Source organism: Acomys russatus, chromosome 3 (genome assembly GCF_903995435.1).
Source record: "Acomys russatus chromosome 3, mAcoRus1.1, whole genome shotgun sequence".
Classification (NCBI taxonomy): Eukaryota; Metazoa; Chordata; class Mammalia; order Rodentia; family Muridae; genus Acomys; species Acomys russatus.
In genome coordinates, this window is record NC_067139.1 from 8,962,151 (window position 1) to 8,982,663 (window position 20,513).

At 43.1% G+C, this 20,513-nt stretch overlaps 2 protein-coding genes across 2 annotated transcripts in view; one reads left to right on the plus strand and one right to left on the minus strand.

Annotated features, from left to right (window-relative positions):
• LOC127209174 (histone H2A type 1-B) overlaps positions 1 to 20,513 on the plus strand; it is a 190,752-nt gene that overhangs the window by 85,857 nt on the left and 84,382 nt on the right. The window lies entirely within an intron of this gene.
• Positions 1 to 20,513, minus strand: part of LOC127209183 (histone H2A type 1-B) — a 92,307-nt gene that overhangs the window by 54,464 nt on the left and 17,330 nt on the right. The gene's annotated exons all lie outside the window — the stretch shown is intronic.

The following is a 20,513-nucleotide window of genomic DNA, read 5'->3' on the forward strand; positions in this document are numbered from 1 at the left end:
ATATGTATTATATATATATATATATATATATATATCCAATATATGTTACACATACAAATATATATCCACAAATAAATAGAGGTGGAGGAAACTTATATGGTTTAAGTCTAATTAATAGATGCAGAAGGAAAGACGGAGACTACATATAATCACTGTTCTGTTCTTATAGATATAATCTATGGTGGATGTGAAAGAGCAGGATTCCCAGAGTTTTACATATTTTTCCAGAAATATCTCTTAGATATGAAGAAAAAGATAATGTATCTGTAGTGAAGAATTCCAATACAAGCCACATTGACCTAGTAAGGTACATTTCACAAAGTAGTACGTCATACCTATGCCATTCACTTCTCATTTCAAGAAGTGTGTGTCTAGATTTGGGCAAGGTTTCCTGGAAACATTTATCTCCTTGTTTGCCTTTCTGTTGTTGTGATAAACACCATGGCCGGAAAGAACTTGGATATTGTCTTAGTCGTTATTCTCTTGCTGTGAAGAGACATCATGACCAAGCCAACTCCTTTACAGGAAAGCCTCTAATTGGGAGCTTACTTGCACTTTCAGAGGTTTAGTGCATATTCATGGCAGCAGGCATGGCAGGTATGGCGCTGGAGAAGTAGGATGCTGCATCCTAATCCATAGAGGGGGATGGAGAGAGGGAGGGAGGGAGACAGAGCGAGAGAGATAGAGAGATAGATAGATAGATAGATAGATAGATAGATAGATAGAGAGAGATATGAGCGAGAAGGAGAGAGGGGGAGGGAGAGCAGGAGAGAGAGGGAGAGAGGAAGAGGGAGGGAGGAAAGGAGGGAGAGAGGAAGAGGGAGGGAGGGGGCTAGTGTGAGAGAGAGAGATGGAGAGAGGGAGAGGGGGGAGGGAGAGCAGGAGAGAGGGGGAGAGAGAGACAGAGAGGGAAAGAGAGAGGGGGAAAGAGAGGGGAGGGAGAGAAGGAGAGAGAAGAGGGAGAGGAAGAGGGAGGGAGAGAGGGAGAGAGGGGGGAAGAGGAAGAGAGAGGGAGAGAGGGAGGGGGAGGGGGAGAGAACCTGTCTTGGGCTTTTAAAACCTTAACACATACTCCCAGTGACACTTTCTCTAACAATTTCCTAATCCTCCTAATCCTATCAGAGTCCCACTCCCCAGTGACTAAGCATTCAAGTATATGAGCCTATGGCGCCATTCTTATTCAAACCACCACAGGGAGGAAAAGGGTTAGGGAAGAGGTTCTTTACTCTTAAGTGTTATAGTCCATCCCTGAGGGAAGCCAAGCCACCAACTCAAGTCAGGAACCGGAAGGAACCATGTAGGAAAGCTGCTTACTAGTTTGCTTCCCCTGGCTCTCACCTTTCAACCAGCTTTCTTATATAAGGCAGAACCACTTCCCCAAGAGTAGCACTCCCCATAGTGTGCCACATAAATTGACAATCAGGAAGACCTCTCACAGACATGGCCACAGGCCAATATAACCTGGGTCATATTTCAGTTGAGATCCCCCTCTTATTAGTTGACTCTGGGTTGTGTCAATTTGACCATAAAAAACCACCAGATGATCCATGAAATGACTTCAGTGAAAACATCAGCCATTCTTCGAAATGACTGATCACGATTGGGGTCTGAGTGATGGTAGGATATTTGGTTAGCACACACAAGGAACCATAATGAATCCTTAACTAATGCTGCTCTTCAATATACAGGAGACCCACTGACAAATGCTTACAGTCTGGAAGAGACAAAGGAAAAATAAGAATGAAATTCTGTATGAAGTTCTGAGTCATGTTTAAGAGCCAGTGAAGAACATTAGAGGGAAGATCTGTGGAATCTGGAAAAATATCTGTAGTTAATATTGTATCCCTGTCCATTTCCTGTTCTTGATACATATATACGGTTATAGAAAATATCCACATTTCAGAAAGCCATTATAGGGACATTCTTGAATGCTTTTTGCCACTCTTCCACAAATAAAAACAGTTTAGAACAAAGCTGATTTCACCAGGGGAAAATAATAAAAATGGGTTCCTCAGAGTGGTAGAATTTACGTCCTTATGTGCTTGTATCTAAATCTGCATATGTTCTCTTAAGTTTTCTTTTTATTGGTAAGGTCATATATTTTATGAGCAAAGGTGCCCCCATTCCATGCTGGTTTTCTCAAACACTCAGGTACTGTTCCTTTTTCTCAGAACCAGGACTTTTACTCAAGTGATTTCCCATGAATTTTGTCTTTGCTAATTTATTATGGATATGTATCCTTGAGAACTATGGTTCAATTTGTCTTGCTTTTGAAGTTATTAAAATGTAATTAGAAGTAATAGCATAGTCAGTACTTTGTATCTTCATATTTTTTTGGGGGGTAGTTTGCTTATTTTTTTTCCCCTTCAACAAGAGTTTTCCTTCAGTGTTTTGTTTTTGTTTGGGGCTGTTACTATTGTTTTTCTGAGGCAGAGGATTGCCCTATCCACATGGAATTCATGATCTTCCTTCCCTGTTCTCCTTCTTCCCCCCCCACCCCCCCACCTCTCAAGTGCTGGGATGACAGGTGAGTCACACTGTGCCCCCAAGTCCAGGTTGCCTCTTTCCTACCTATGTAGAGCAGTGCTATGAGCCTTTAACACAGTTTCTCATGCTGTGGTGACCCACCCAACCCTTACACTTTTTATATTTTTATTTTTTGCTACTTCACAATTGTAATTTTGCTACTGTGATGAATTGTAGTGTAAAAATCTGATGTGCAGGCTATCTGACATGGTCTTTCAATACCCCAAAAGGGTCATGACCCACAGGTTGAGAACCAGTGACATAGAGGCTGCTTCATATAATAAAGGGAGCCCAGGATTTATTTACCCATAGAGTCGTATGCATATTCTCATGGTTGTACAATGTGGATAATTTATTTGTAGCCTTGGAGTCCTGAGCTATCCCAGGAAGTGCTGCCGATGCCGCTAAATATGACAAAGGCAGGCGGAGGCCACTTAGACACTCTGTTTAGCCATTCTAGCTGTTGAACCACCCTAGTGCAAGGACCAGGAATATGAAGGGTTTCCAGCTCCCTACGTCATGTCTTCCTAGTTGCAGTCCTGAATCAGGGCACAAGGATAAACTAACGCCTCTGTACCCTGTAAAAAGAACTTTGGATGTGTCCTATTCTGTCAAATCTTTTCTGATTTGTCACCATTTCTGCAACTCAATTACACATCATTTTCAGACCTAGGTGCTTCTTTCTACAAACTAACTTTACCTTCAGTGTTTGGGATTAAAGGCATGTACCACCACGCCTGGATCTAAACTTTTCTTTACCTGATAATAGCTCTATACCAGGCTGACCTTGAACTCAGATCTGTTTGCCTCTCTCTCCTAGATTAAAGGAGTGTTTGTATTCCAGCTCGATCACACAGACCTAGAAGGTCTTTGGATGTGATCTCTTGCCAGAACAGCCATGTTCTACATTAACATCCCTCTCCAGTATCCTCCTTGAATTTCTGATAGACCAGTCCTGTTAGGAGCATTAGATTTTCACCACCTACAGAGATGCAAGAGACAACTTAAGGGAGGAGAGGTTGGTCTGTGCTCATGGCTATAGTGGAGGATGCTTCTTGTCTCATTGTAGCTGGGAAACAGACAACAGAGGAGCAGTGTACATGACACACCTTTCCAGGGCATATCCCTACTGACCTGCTTTCTCTAGGTGGGTCCTACCTTCTACTTTCCACCACTTCGCAGTCACTCCATCATATTGCCACCCCAGCAGGAGACTAATGCATTGTGGAGGTGAGAACCTTCAGAATCTCATCCCTTCCCAGAAGCCCATCAGTGGGCAAGCCCCAGTACATGAGCACCTTTCAAATGTAAACTCTGAGTGGGCAGAGTAAAATGATTTCTTTAAGCTGCTACATTTTAGGAGTTCTTTGTAATATAGTGTAAATAGCCTACACAGTCAAGGTTTGCATGGCTGTCATTTAATAGCTGACTAATTATTCTATTTTAGGAACTCATTTTGTTAGAAATCTTCATAAAGAAACACATTTTGTATCACTGACTCCCTCAAATACTTTCACATGTACATAACCTATATAAGACTTTGTTTGTTTGTTTGTTTGAGACAGAGTTTCTCTGTGTAGCCTTAGCTACCTTGGACTCACTTTGTAGACCAAGCTGGCCTTACATTCACGGAGATTTGCCTGCCTCTGCCTCCCTGAATGCTGGGATTATAGATGTAATCACCGAGCCCAGTTTAAGGAAAAAAAAAAAAAAAAAAAAAAAAAAAAAAAAAAAAAAAGGAAGTAGTAATAAATATTACTTTTAAACTTATTACATGTTGTCTTTTTCTTCTTCCTTCTTCCTTTTTTTGTTTTAAGTTTAGTTTGTGTATGAGTGTTTTGCCTGCATGTATGTGTGTGCCACATGCCTGCAATGCCTTCAGATGTCAGAAGAGGGCATTGGATCTCCTTAAACTGTACTTATAGGTAGTTGTGAGCCACCCAGTGTTGGAGCTGGGAACTCATACTGAGTCCTCAGCAAGAGCAACAAGGGCTGTTAACCAGGGAGCCAAGTCTGTTGCTCCAGGATTCCATTTTTTACTTCAGGACAAAAAGCTTGACACAGGTTGCTTCTAGTTATTATGGGTTACCAGGAGGGAATTCTTTGAATTCTACAGGCAAGGTAGCAATTTTGAAAACAGTATAGATGGGAAATGTTTTGTGTATGGAGACAAAAATGTTTGTATGTGCTTTTGGGGGACAGAAGATCTTAAGAATATAAAACATAAATGTTGATGTACATGCTGATCTTATGAGCAATACACATATTTCTTCATTCTGGAAATAAACAAGGATGTTCTCCTCTGTATGAAAAGATGTCTTTTGTGAGGCAATACTTTCAGAGGTGTTCATTGCTTTACTGTTAATTTTAATATTGGTACCATAATCATGTTTCTAATTAATGTTTTTATTGTCTATCTATTTAAAGTTCTTACTGGTGCCTTTGGTAAAGATTTCAATGAGAAAGAAGAGACTACAGTTGAATTTCTTGTTCTTCGGCATCTCTACTAGTTAGCTTTTTAAACTATAGCTAAGTATCTGAGGAAATCAGCTTATAAAAAAAGAAAGGTTTGCTTTGGCTGTTTTGGTGTGGGGTCAGTTTGCCTCATTTATTGTTTTGGGGACTATGATTGAGTTATATATAATGGTGGGAGCCTACTTATCTCATGGCTGCTGAGTGAGAGACAGTAGGCTGGGGTCCTGGTATTTACTCCAGCAGTTTAGTGTCCTTCCACTAGGCCTTGCTTTTTACAGGTTTGATGTTTTTCCATTAGCATTAAAGGGTGGAGACTAAGTCTTCAACCCATTGTTTGTTTGTTTTTCTTGTTAATTTTGTGTTTTGTTTTTAAGGACTTTCAAACAAACAAGCAAACAAACAAACAACAAACAAAAAAGGAGTTTCAAAATACATGTTCATCATTATCATATTTCTGATTCTTGATCTATTTTTCTACACTTTATATTATGTCTCTGTCAGCTTGAAAGTCTAAGCATTTTCTATTAAACAGGATCATTAATTCATAAATACTGGTGGTTTAGCATAAATAGTTAAGCAGGTAAATGCTTGCACAGTTATTTATTACTACCTAACAGGTTTTCCATCAAGCATTGTGTCTAAGTATTTGTCTTGTTGCTATGATAGAATGCTTGAAAGGGCAACTTAGGGGAGGAAGGGCTCATTCTGGCTTATGGATCCAAGATGTAGGTCATCATATTTGGGAATAAATGGTTGTAGGAACTCTAAGGTGCTGGTCATCTTGTGTCCACAGTCAAGGATCAGAGAGAGGTGAATGTAGGCGATCTCTTTTTGGTTCAGTGCAGGACTCCAGACTCCAAAATGAAGCTATCTGTGCTGAGGGTGGGTCTTCTCATCTCAATTATCCTAGAGAAATCTCACAGTCATGTTTAGATGGTGATCCTAAATCTCCTCAAGTTTACAAGCAAGAGAAACCATTATAGTAGGTTGAAGTTGCAGTAAAACTTTATTATCACACGTAGCTTGCTTGGAGGAGCGGTGATGAGTGAGTGGCTTTGAGGGTCATAAGGTGTTAGCTGGACCTTCAGACTTCTGTAGGCTTAACGAGCACAATGGGCTCCGATGAATCCCTAAGGTGATGAGGCTTTGGTGCCTGCTGGCAAAAGGCTCTGTCTGTAACACACATGACCATCCACAGGGATGCACAGCATCTGTATCATGGCAGATGCTTTCCCCAAAATGGGTGATTCAGGAGAGAGAAACACAGGTCCATTGCTCCGTTGTTTTAAACAGATCAGTCAGATGTACTTCAGCAGGAAACTGTACAAGTCTGTAAGTTACAGACGAGAATGGCAGCTCCGCAGATAGCCCCCTACACCTACTCTCAAGCCTCTCAGTGACTAGGTGACTAAGAAGTTTGACTGAATATCCTTTCTCAGTGTTCTAGCCCTAAAATCTGGGTGAGGATACTGCAGTGGTTTATGCTATTGCTCTCAACATTTCCTGATAAATTATGGGAAGATTATCTGTTTTCCTTGATGTAGACTTGCAAGCTCTCTCCCAGGGGAGGAATTCTTTCTGTTATTACATCTGTGTCATTCATCACCACAAGATAGATGTGTAAGTGGAAGGTGTCTATTTTCCAGCCCAATGACTTTTCTGTATGCCATCTTACCTCAGCATCAGTCCTTCTATGGTTAAAATGCAGGGTAGAGCCACCACTGTGGATCAGTGTGTTTATTGCATTATTTTCTGCTCAGTATACTAAATACAGATTTGAAGATAATCTTGATCACGGAATTATGCATGATAAGTGAAAATACTTAGACATTTTTAAAAATATATTTTATGAATTTATTCATATTACATCTCAATTGTTATCCCATCCCTTGTATCTTCCCATTCCTCCCTCCCTCCCATTTTTCCCTTATTCCCTTCCCCTATGACTATGACTGAGGGGGACTTCCTCCTCCTGTATATGCTCATAGGGTATCAAGTCTCTTCTTGGTAGGGTGCTATCCTTCCTCTGAGTGCCACTAGGCCTCCCCATCCAGGGGACATGGTCAAATATGGGGCACCAGAGTTCGTGTGAAAGTCAGTCCCCACTCTCCATTCAACTATGAAGAATGTCTTGTTCATTGGTTAGATCTGTGTAGGGGTTCGAAGTTTATTGCACATTCTGTCCTTGGCTGGTGCCATAGTTTGAGCAGGACCCTATGATCTGTCCATCATAATGTTCTTCTTATAGGTTTCTAGGACCCTCTGGATCCTTCTATTTCCCCATTCTCCCATGCTTCTCTCACCTAGAGTCCCAATAGAATGTCCTCCCCTCTGTCCCACTTTCCTGGTATGTGAAGACTTTCATGGGACATATCCCTTGGGCTAGTGTCCAGATATAAGTGAGTATATACCATTTGGCTCTTTGTGCTTCTGGGTTAAGAAAATACTTTTAAGAGAGGTCTGCTGACCAATTCAAAGGACACTAGTGAATTGAATCCTTCCTTGTTGAAAAGAATACAGGGAACCAGTTATCACCTGTGAACTCTCCTCTTTCTAGATGAGGCCAGGAAGTAAGGCAGAAAAAGTTATGGGAATATGGGTGGAAAAAGGGAGCCCTCACCCCGAGTCTGCTTGAATCCTATCACAGCCTGAAAGTCAAGAATTGCAACACAATTAACACTTGCGAAGGCTGCTGATGTGGAAACAATGTTTCTTTTGCACATAAATATTTTTCAAGCAAGAATGTTAAAATAACAGTGAATCATGTTTAGGGTCCAAGTAAGCATGACCTTTATTTCTTGTTTCTTAGCTGTAGGCCTTCAATTTTCTACAAATCTTATTAGATTTACCTTGCCAGGCTATAATCCTATCCAAGGCACCCTCAGACCTAGTCCCAATCATACTTATTGAAATGGGGGCAAGAGGCAGAGAGGGAGTCCCTTAGAAACTGTCCAAACAATTGAATCCCCAGAGCTTTCTATGTCCTGTAAACTGTTGCCAGTAGACAACGAAATGAGACTGTCCTTGAGAAGCCTACACTCATGATCTCGGGTCAACCTTATTCTTCGTTTCAACTCTCCTAGTATGTATGTATGTATGTATTATGTATGTATGTATGTATGTATGTATGTATGTATGTACATATTTATATGTATGCACATTCACATCTGTGTTTGCATGTGTGTCCAGGCCAGAGGATTTTGGATGTCATTCCCTAGAAATCACCTTGTTTTTGAGTTAGGGTCTCCAGTTGGCCTCAAGCTGGCCGACTAGGTGAGCCCCAGGGATCTGCCTCTCTCTACCTCCCCAGTCCCATATTATAAGCAGCTGCCTCCATGCTGTCTTTCCATTACGTGAAACTCTGGAGACTGAACTCAGATATCAGGGCTGTGGTTTGCAAAGCAAGTAGTTTACCAACTGAGCCCCACCCCTTTTCTCTTTTTAATAAAATACGACTCTGCTTCAATTTGCTTGTCCTGGGATATTTTTTTCCCCACTAAAGTCAAGGAGCCAGTGTCACTTGGAGGTCTCTGAAAGGAGAGTTCTCTGGGCTGCTGGGATCATTCTGGGCTGTGTCTCCTGCTGTGCTCAGCAACCCTTTGACTTTTTTCCCTTGTCATTTCTCTTGTTTCAATTTCATGGACGTTGTTTTAGAGAGCTCTCTAGAGGAAGAAAGCAGAATATATAATGGGATTTATTAGAATGGCTTACAGGCCATGGTCCCACTAGTTTACCCATGGCTGTCTCCTGATGGAAAGTCCAAGAATCCAGCAGGTATCTCAGCTGGTCTTCAATATAACTCTGGATCCCAAAGAAGTAGGCTCTCCGCGAAAGGAATGCCTCAGTAGCAGGGTACATGAACTCAACAATGGGAGTTAGGGCAAGTAGACAACAAACAAATGCTCCCCTGCCCCCATGGCCTTTATCTAAGCTGCCATGAGAAGGTGTGGACCAGATTTCAGGTGAGTCTTCCCATCTCAGAATACCCAGTCAAGGAAATTCCCTCTTAGGTATGCCTGGCTGCTTGTGTTTCTCCTTCCAGAGGTAGTCAAGTTGAAGAGAATAGCCATCACAGGCTTGTAGCAGTCACTCTGGCTCTCTATAATTTACATCAGCCACAAACTAAAGGTAAGAGTTGCAAGTTACAGAGTGACACATTTGTAGTTTCCTGTTGATACTATGTAGCAGAAAGCAGTCTAAGAACAAGACTCTCTTTGACTTTACCACAAGCTCCTGAACTACTGCCATCATTTCCACAGAAGACAAAGCTGACCCCGAAGATGTAACTAACACACCTTGTCGGTTTGTACAGCTGAAAGACCCAAAATTGCCACCTCCTCTTTTGGGACAACTCCTTCAGTGACTTATTATTTTATCTTTTGGAAATGAAAGAATGTCATTTTAATGTTTTTTCATTTTATTTTTATAATACACTCTCCTTTGTTATGCGGGCAGGGTAAAAGTACAGGGACAACGTGAGAGATCAAAGCAACTTGTGGGAGTGTATACAGTAGTCCTGTGGCATTCTAAGAGGCTCGGGTTTCAAGTCTATCACAGAAGCCACAATCAATGGATGCACAAATCTTTTATATAAAATACAATACTATTGCATACACATTCTCAATCTGGGGGTCAAATGACCCTTTCACAGGGGTTATCTCAGACCATTAGAAAACATAATTATTTGCATTACCATTCCTAACAGTAGCAAAATTACAATTGAGGTAACAGCAAAAATAATGTTATGATTGGGGGAGTATTAAAGGATTGTAGCATTAGAGAGGTTGAAAACCACTGCTATAAAACAATGAAAAAACCATGTGAATATCTGTAATACTGTATTTTTTATAGACAGTAGTGACAGCATTTTTGGTTAGTTAGGCAAGAATGAGTGAATTTATTTTATAAAGTTGAGACATAACTAAATGTTAAAATGCCTCTAGTCCCCATCAGGGTAACCTCTTTCTGGGGGGACAGGAACAATTCATTGTTTGGATTCATCCTGCTTTCTGCTTTCCTTCTCTTCTTGTTCTCTGTATCCTCATTTCTTTGTCCACATCTGCAGTGCTCCCGCCCCTTTGACTTTATGTGCAGTGCTCCCCCACCTCTTTGACTTTGTGCAGTGCTTCTACTCTTTTGACTTTATATGCAGTGCTCCCAAACCTTTGACTTTATGTGCAGTGCTCTCAAACCTTTGTCCTCGTCTTATGATTTTATTGCTGTGAAGAGACACTATGACAACAGCAACTTTTATAACAAAAAACATTTCATTGGGATTGACTTACAGATCATAGGTTTGGTCCATTGTCATCATGGTGCTAATGTCGTGCAGGCAGACATGGCACTAAGGAAGTAGCTGAGAGTTCTACATCTGGATTGGCAGGCATCAGGAAGAGAGGGAGGTGGAGAGAGAGAGAGAGAGAGATAGAGATAGAGATAGAGATAGATAGAGAGAGAGAGAGAGAGAGAGAGAGAGAGAGAGAGAGAGAGAGAGAGATTGGATTCAGTTTGAGCATTTGAAACCTCAAAGCCCACCCCCAGTGACCCAGTTCCTGCAACAAGGCCACACTCACTTCATCAAGACCACACCTCCTAATAGTGACACTCCCTGTGAGGCTACTAGGGCCATTTTCATTCAAATCATCATAGTCCTCAATGCAGTGCTCTCACCTCTTCGTCCTCTACCAATTTAGTCTCAACTGAAGCTTATTCCATCCCTTTAGCCCAACCGGAACATACTTTCTCAATTTTCTTTGTGAAGAAAATTTGGACTCTTCAACCGTCTTAGTTAGGGTTACTGTTGCTATGATGAAACACCATGACCAAAAGCAAACTGAGCAGGAAAAGAAGAAAGGAAGTCAGGGCAGGGCAGGAGTTTGGAGGCAGGAGCTGATGCAGAGGCATGGAGGGGTGTTGCCTATTACGTTACTTAGTCGGCTTTCTTACAGACCCAGGACAACTAACCTATGATGGCACCATCCACAGTGGGCTGGGCTTGCCTCTATCAATTTCTAATTAGGAAAATGCCAATTGGGAGGCATTTTAAAATCAACTTTCTCTTTTCAGATGACTCTAGCTCATGTCAAATTGACATAAAACTAGCTATCGTATCAACATTCTTGGATTTACAGAACCACAGACAGCCCAAAGCTTCTGAATCCACAAAGTAGAAAACTTAGTGCCAAGGCTGAGGCCAGTCCAGATGAAGCACCCACCTGCTGTGAGCTCCAGCAGCACAAGAGACAGTGAAGTCTGCAGGACTGGGCAAGGCCTTCAGCACGTCTTCCAGCTCCTTAGGAAAGGAGTTCATCAGTGTACCCAGCCCCACCATTAGAGTATTCATATAGCGGTGCAGAGAGTATTTCAGAACACTTATATAGATGGAACTAGGTGGAGGTAATTGGGTCACTGGGTGATGATTGAGTGGAGAGACTGCTGAGGGACGTCAGGGGCAACCAGAGTGCGCCAGAGATGTGCCACCTCTCCTCTGCTAAAGGAACAAGCATCAGGAGATGATACCATCTAGCAGACACAGACCTGAACCGCATGAGCCAGGTGACATGCCAGGTGACAGGGCCAGCAGATTGGCTTTTAGTGGCCAGAGGTTGAACACTGGGGAGGACAGAGAAGCCACATGAAGGAAAAAAAAAAAAAAAAAAAAAAAAAAAGGAACATGAGAGATAGTCTGGTCATTCTGACAACTTCTATTATTGCTCCCTATTGGACAGATACTGAACCAGGGCAGTGGTGGCACACACCTGCAATCCCATCACCTGGGAGGCAAGAGGCAGGTGCAGCTCTGTGAGTTCAAGGCCAACCTGATCTACATAGTGAGCTTAAGCTAGCTAGGGCTACTTAGTAAGACCCTGTCTCAAACAAAACAAAGCAAAGCAAAGACAATTACCAATAGAAAAAGATATGAGCAAAACATGTGGGAAAAGAACAGACCAAAGATAGAGGTATTCCAAAAGCTAGACAGTTTTAGGCAGGACTGTTGGCTTGCTGTTTTTATTATGAAATATTTAAGAAGATGAGATCCAATGTGATTACAACAAGGATTAAGAATAATATGGGAATACTGGTGTTTCTTTAGGCAGGATAAATCCTTTCTCAGGCAGCTAGGGAGTGTGGTCCCAGAAACACAATTACCACCAAAGTTCTTGTCCCAAGAAACTGAAGAGTGAAATTCAAGGACCACACAGGGTGAGTTTTAGAGAGACGTTTCTTACAGATCCATAAGCAGAAGCTTAAAAATAAATAAATGAACAAATAAACAAATGGTGCAGAGCTCATGTATAGCAGGAGGGGCAGAAGAAATGGAGTACCATCAAGGTGTTAGTCTGGGCCTTTAGAAGACTTATCGCAGAAACTGGGAGGTATAGGGAGGAAGATGAACCACTCAGTCCAGTTGGCACACCCAAGTGTCCAGGTGCCCTCTTCTCACTTTCAGTGCTGTAAGGCAGAATACCCTTTGGGAGAGGCACTCTTAGAGATAACAAAGAAACAGGAACCAGAATGTTCTTCTGGCATCCTGCTCTCCATCGAGGAGGGAACTGCTGCATTGGAGTCTCTGTACTACTTGACTGTTTCTATCTCCTGATCTCTGAGAAGTTAGGTCCTAGCCCCTTAAAGTAGCATATAGCTATTCCTTCCCACTGACTACCTCCTCAGGACAATGTCCCCTGACAGGCCTTTCCTGTAAAAGTAGCTTTTATTCTCCTTGCTCAATTGTTGTCTGGGAGACTTACTGCCTCCCTCTGCTAACCTGGGCCTGCTCCTGGAAGATTCTAGCCTCCATACAATCTAACCTAGGCCTAGGATATTTTCAGCCTCTGAGACTTACTGCCTAATAAGCTCACCTGTACTTGTTCTTTCTGAGCTCTGGGCTGGTTCAACTCAGCTGTTCTGGCTCGAACTCTTTTCCCAGATGATTTATTTAAAATGGCTTCTCTCTGGGCCTCTAAATTGCTCTGCTTAGCCTCAAACTAACTCAGCAATCTGCTATAATCCTCTGGATGCTTCTCATTCTCTGGCTTGTTCCATCTTCACTTGAGTTCTCTCTCTGCTACCCATCTCTCTATTACTGTCCTCGTAAAATGCCTCCTCAATCTGTAAAACAGCCTCTTAAGTAGCTTCCCTTTTCTCTCTCTTCTCATGAGAGTTTGGGCATATCCTATTCTGTCAAATCTTCTCTGATTCATCACCTTTTCTGCCACTCAATTAGACATCACTCTCAAACATCAGTGCTTCCTTCTACAAACTAACTTTACCTTTGTTTGGGATTAAAGGCATGCACCACCATGTCTAGATGCAAGATTTCTTTACCTGATACTTGTTCTATACTAGGCTGGCCTTGAACTCACATCTGCTTGTCTCTGTCTCCTGGATCAAAGGTGTAGTTAGATTCCAGCTGGATCACACAGACCTAGAAAATCTTTAAATGAGATCTCTTGCCAGAACAACTATGTTCTGAATTGACATTTTTCTCCACTTTCTACCCTATCAGAAGACATCAGGGTCATTTATGCTTGCTGCAACTGGTGGGAAATGCACACAGCCTGTTCTCCTGCAGCAGGAAAAGCCGGGTATCCAGGTGGGGACAGCTTCACACAGAGGAGGCTGGGCTCCACAGCCTATGCTTTCCCCATTTCATAGAGAAAGAACAGAACTGATTTGAGTACAGAAAGCAGATAGTTTTTGTGTGTGTCAGTCAGCTGGGAAAGCCAGCTCCCTAGTGGCTGGGCACACTGGTTAATTCTCCCACAGGGAAAGAGGCAACCATCCTTTCTAGTTGGTTGCCAGGCAACCCAGCGTAGGTCCCTAGGGTTGCAGTTAAAGATCTCTGCTATGTATACAATGTGTCTATTCATTGCATTCCTGGTCATGCTACTCAGCACCTCCAGTGTCATCTTCCACAGTCACCCCACTGATACTGAGGGAGATATAACTTCCCTTCTGCAAGCTGGAAGGTCAGGAAGGGCTCTTCTGAGTGACAATATTTGAGCAAATGACTGAGGGCAATGAGGGGTGGTGACATGTAGGAAACAACACAGAATCCAGTGTCTGAAAAGTCTCATAAAGTGTGCCACTTAGGTCAGGCCTGAAACATCTGGGTTTAGTAGTGAGGGGACTCTTCAAGGTGGGAAGAAGTCACCCCCCCCCCATATGCATGTGCTAGAGAGGGGCAGTGGTGGAGACTCTTTGTTTCAGGTTGTGGTATGCTGGGAGGTGTCTCAACGATTTCTCTGATACAAAACAAAAAGCTTGAAGTATTTGTTAGTTCTGTGGTTTAAACATTGCATTTTTGTGAGGGAACCAGAAGGGTCAAGGACACCACAAGAAAACCTACAGAGTCAACTAATCTGGGCCCACAAGGGCTCACAGAGACTGAACTGCCAACCAGAGCACATGAGTGCGATGGACCAGAGCCCTGCACATAGGTAACAGCTGTACATCTGGGTCATCATGTGGGACTCCTAAAGTAGGAGCAGGGGCTGTCTCTGACTAAGCTGCCTGCCTTTGGATCCCTTTCCCTTAACTGGGCTGCCTTGTCCATCCTCAATAGAAGAAGATTCATCTAGCCGTACTTCAATTTGGTATGCCAAGGCTGGTTGATATCCATGGGAGGTCTCCTCTTTTCTGAGGAGAAGGGGAGGAAGGGTAGATTGTGTGTGTGTGTGTGTGTGTGTGTGTGTGTGTGTGTGTGTGTGTGAGTGAAGTGAGAGGAAGGGACTGGGAGGAGAGAGGGGAAGCTGCAATTGGTATGTAAAGTAAATAAATAACTTAATAAAAATAATATTTAAAATATTGCATTTATGGATAATTTACTGGTACATAGAGAATCTGAGTACAAAGTAGGAAGGAAGGAAGTCCTTAAAATGCCATGTTTTTCAGTGGAAGACTTGAGAAAATGACAAAACAAGAGCTGAAGTGCAACTGAGTGTGTAGATGTACAGAAACTGGGGTCATATGCAGTCATATACATATACAGAAGCAGTCATATACACTTTAGCTTAGTGACCACGACCTTGCAGATGTTCTAAGAGAAATAGTTGGGCCCATCCTTCATGATCTTAGACTATTGAAACAATTATCACAGTCACCTTGATCAGGTTTTGAGGAGGTCCATTAGAGAAAACTTTTTTTCTTCTTTGGGTAGTGACCTAACATTCCAAGCTATTCAAAACATAGGAGGTAATTCAGGTGGGCCTGTCAATCACTTGGGTTCATATGAGACCATGTGTATTAGTCAAGGTTCTCAAGAGTCACAGAACTATCTATCTATCTATCTGTCTACCCATCTATCTATCTATCTATCTATCTATCTATCATCTCTATCTATCTATCATCTATCTATCTATCTACACACACACACACATGATCTATTGGAATTATTTATAGGCTATGGTGCAGAAAATTCAACAATGACTGGCTGTGAATAGAAACTCCGAGAATCTGGTAGTTGCTCAGTCTTTATTCTTTGCCCTTCATTTATTCTTTCTTCTCAAAGGGTCAAAAAGTAAGAGTTCTTCTCCTACAGAGCTTACCTCACTTTCTCTCAGGAGTCCTGGAAGGATGACTGTTTCCCATCCTTACTTAGGGCTGGTGTCAAGGTGAAATAAAATCAGAATGGGCCAAAGGTGGTGCAAGTCTGTCTTGGAAGTATGTATTCCTGGAAAAGGACTTTGCTGGGCTTGACATGTTCCCCCACTCCACTGGCTTTGCTGTGTCTAAACTTGGAAAGATGCACACGTGTAGTTGCACAGATGTGAGTCGTTACTTTCCTAGTTAGTTAGCTCCAGCTATCAACTTGACACGTGCCTGAGTTGTCTGAAGGAGTCTCAATTGGGAGTTGGCCTCAACAGGTTGGTCTGTAAACACGGTCTTTAGAGGCATTTTCTTGATTGCTGATTGGCGTAGGAGGGCCCAGGCTGCTGTGGGTGGTATAATTCCTAGGCATGATAGTACAAGAAGGCTGACTGACTACATGCCAGGCAGTGAGTCAATAAACAGAGTTCCTCTGTGGTCTTTGTTGCGATCCCGCCCCCCAAACAGAAAGTAAAGATAGGAACAAAGACTTAAGCGCATGCGCTAAGAGAGGAAAGAGAAAGGAGCTTACCAAAAGGGCAGCGCGTAACCAAGATGGCGCAGACATCTATGACGTCTCTTTTGAGAGCCTCAGTAGCTATTGTGTGATACGATGCTTCTGAAGTTCATGATTCAGAAGGCCTCTTTCTTTCTTTCTCTCTCTCTCTCTCTCTTTCTTTCTTTCTTTCTTAAGATGAGATCATAATTGGTTTCTGAGGTGCACAGGACATGATTACAAGCTGTCAAATGCACCCATGGGTCACAAAGGTTGGGAGGAATCCTAAATACACTAGGACACAAGAGCATCCAAGCATCCAAGCATCCAAGACAGAATCCAGGACGATTCTATTTTGACAGAAAACAAAGTGATCGTGTTTTCAGATGGTTCCAGGTGCATAGCAGCAGTGGGAGTGTCAGCAGGATGTAGGCATAGACGATTACACCACCCCTTATTTCTTTCCTGGGTATCTGGACCAGATGAATGAGAAAAGAAAATAAAAAGGAAAGGAAAGGAAAGAAAAGGAAAGGACATGGCTTCTCCAAAGTAGGGAGGATGAGAAAGTTTATTATAGATACATGTGAGAGTACAGCCAGAGGCAGACAGATGTGGGAGAGTCAAGAGCCGTCATGACCTTGAACCATGTGGGGAGAGGGGGAAAGGAAAGGAGAGAGGGGAACCAAGTACAGCAGCCAGGAGGCCAAAGGTACAAAAGGAGAAAAAAAGGAGAGGCCATCACCTCCTCTATCCACCCCCTCCTGCCCTTGCATCCCAAATGTCTGTCTTAGTTAGGGAAGAACCTCTGGGAGAAGGACAGCCCAGCCCTTGGGCTTGAGAGCTCAGGGCTAGGGTTAGGGTTAGTGTTGGGTTAGGGTTAGGGTTAGGGTTAGGGTTAGGGTTAAGGTTAGGGTTAGGGTTAGGTTAGGGTTAGGGTTAGGGTTAGGGTTAGGGTCAGGGTCAGGGTCAGGGTCAGGGTCAGGGTCAGGGTCAGTGTTAGGGTTAGGGTTAGGGTCAGGGTTAGTGTTAGTGTTAGTGTTAGGGTTAGGGTTAGGGTCAGGGTCAGGGTCAGGGTCAGGGTTAGGGTTAGGGTTAGGGTTAGGGTTAGGGTCAGGGTCAGGGTCAGGGTCAGGGTCAGGGTCAGGGTCAGTGTCAGGGTTAGGGTTAGGGTTAGGGTCAGGGTCAGGGTCAGGGTCAGGGTTAGGGTTAGGGTTAGGGTTAGGGTTAGGTCAGGGTCAGGGTCAGGGTCAGAGTCAGGGCTAGGGCTAGGGTTAGGGTTAGGGTTAGGGTTAGGGTTAGGGTTAGGGTTAGGGTTAGGGTTAGGGTTAGGGTTAGGGTTGGTTAGGGTTTAGAGCCAGGTGTGCCAGGCATACTCTGTATCAGGGTTAGGGTTAGGGCTAGGGTTAGGGTTAGGGTTAGGGTTAGGGTCAGGGTTAGGGTTAGGGTTAGGTCAGGGTCAGGGTCAGGGTCAGGGTTAGGGTTAGGGTTGTTAGGGTTAGGGTTAGGGTTAGGGTTAGGGATAGGGTTAGGGTTAGGGTTGGTTAGGGTTGGTTAGGGTTTAGAGCCAGGTGTGCCAGGCATACTCTGTATCAGGTAGGGACTGCAAGATGCTTGGAGAACTTGGAGGCCGGGTCTGCTTTTCTATGTTAAATAGGCACCTCATCTGCTTGTCCAAGATTGAACCTTAACAAGGAGAAGGATGGAAACTTAGAGATCTCACACACTTGGGTCTCTAGCATGGTTTGTTGATATTTTAACATTCTTATTTGAAATATCTTAACAGGAAAGGAAATCACCTCCTTGTAGGCAATCTTCATGGTGAATTCTGTTGGTTAGACTAGAATTCTCAGACTTTCAGCTAAGGAAAAAAAAAAAAAACCCAAACATAGCTAGTGGCAGGGGAAGGGGCTCCTTTCCTTCTCCTGTCTCCTTAATTTCCCCTTCTCTCCTGCCTTATAATGTGAAGGTATTCTCCCAGCACTCTGGAGGCAAGCAGATCACTGTGAGTTCGAGGCACTCCTGGTCTACACAAGCAAGTTCAGGACATCCAGGACTGTTACACAGAGAAACACTGTTTTAAAAAACTGTTAAAAAAGAAGGAAGGAAGGAAGGAAGGAAGGAAGGAAGGAAGGAAGAATAAGCTAGGCATGGTGGCACACGCCTTTAATCCCAGCACTCAGGAAGCAGAGGCAGGCAAATCACTGTGAGTTTGAGGCCAGCCTGGTCTACAAAGTGAGTCAAGGACAGCCAAGGCTACACAGAGAAACCCTGTCTCAGAACCCCCCTTCCTCCCAAAAAAGCTGGGTGTCCCTCCACCTCAGCCTGTGAGACAAATTTCTGTCCCTGACCTCTTAGAAATTCAGGGCTAAAAGTAAAATTTCTTCCCAGAATAGGTCTTACGAAGTCAGCTATTTCTTGAGGAACTGACTACTACATGGAGGACAACATCAGGTATCATCTGGGAACAGAGAACACAAGAGTGGACCAAAGAGGCACCCGTAGCAGAGACCACTTCTCCATCTTCGGACAGGACCCCAGGGCAAGACTGCCTACCCAGTCCTCAAGAGACATTCTCTGGCTGAGGGAAATGACGCAAGGTTGGAGGGAAGAGGCAGTTGCAGGGCCATAAATGACAATTTAGTCAGGTAATTGCCATACCTCGTTACTTCCACTGTCAGCATTTTGTTTTCTTCTTCAAGATAAAATTTGGGGAATCTACTCCTACCAAAGCATATTGTTTTTAGCTCTCACAAAGAAATGATATTGGAAGTTAATATATTTTTATTTGTGCTGTTCCATAATTAAGGTTCAAAATACTGTGGTAATACAATTTAAAAAAAAAGATTTTATTTATTTTATGTATCAGTGCTCCACCTGGATATACACCTGAATGCCAGAAGAGAGCATCAGATTAGATTCCAGTTGTGAGACACCATATAGTTGCTGGGGATTGAACTCAGGACCCCTGGAAGAGCAGGCAGTGCTTTTATCCACTGAGCCATCTCTCCAGCCCCCAGGAATACAGTTTTTAAGGGAAAGAATCTTGAATGCAAACCCAGAGCGATTTGAATTTCAGCTTTGTTCCTACCATCCCAGCAGCACATAAGTATATAATGGTAGTTTTGCTGTGAATTGGGGTTAATTGTCTGAAAATTGTTTTACTAAGTGAAACTGGAAACAAGTCAAACACCCAACACTATGGGATGTGCTGTGGTTTGCACGTGACCTCCAAAATTCAAGTGTTGGGTACTGCTCAAGATTAACCTCTAAGCTCAGGAACCAGGCAACTTCCTAGAATGCTGGGAATTGTAGATCTTGGGAAATAATACAGCCTCATGGGAAAGTACGGTGGCCTATAGGTGCGTTCTCATAAGCCTCTGAAACACATGCCTCACAGGCCACACTAACGTGGGAAATTCTGGGGAATAATTCTGACCAAAGTCTATCTCTTGGTCAGTATTTAACATTTAATAAATGTGTGCTTTAAATTTGGCCCAAAATGGTGGAGCTGGTTCTTCTAGCAAATCACAGGATTAAGATTACCTAAACTATTCTTGCTCACATAGTGCTTGTCCACCGTCTTCTAATCAGCTGGGAAGGAAAACAGGAAAAGGAACCTTGTCTTTCTCACCTAGACCAAGGACACATTCTTCTTTTTCTCTTGGACATTTATAGGTCAACCCTGTCAGGATCAAACAAGATCCCTCTGGTTGTCAGGCCCTGGGTTGAAGCTTACGTCATTAGCTTCCCTTGTTCTGAGACCTCTGGCCTTGGAGTCAGCCCTGTTATCTGTATCCTAGGGTTCTCAGTAGCAAACAGTCTGTCTTAAAGCTACAACCAGTGTCCCCAGAGAAGAATCCTCCCTCACATATCTCTATCTGTGGATGTATACATCTAAATAAGTGTCCTCTCTTAGATAGACCTATTTCTCTATCTAATTCCATGCCACACTGCTTTTTGTCTCTTTGGAGAACCTTGCTAATATCAGATTAATTGCATAACTCAAGATGTGTGTGCTTATTACAACAGCATCCAGTATCATGTGGTCAGATCACGTGCTCCCTTGTGGAAGGTATCCTAAGACTGTGATTAAAAGAACACATGTACAAGTTGCTCTCCTGTAAGAATGAAAAGAGAAGAATGAGATAAAAATATGTCCATTCTTGACAGTCATAAGCATAAATGAACACTGGAACGTGAGTCCAGCATGATGGCCCTCGCCTTTAATCCCAGCACTTGGGAGGTGGAGTCAGGCAGCTCAGTGTGAGTTCAAGGCCAGTCTGGCCTACAAAGTTAGTCCAGGACAACCAAGGATACACAGAGAAACTCTGTCTCAAAAAACCAAAACCAAACCAAACCAAACCAAACAACCAAACAAAGAGACCTCTGGATATGTAGAAAGGTCTGCCCTGACTGACTGTCCTGGAAC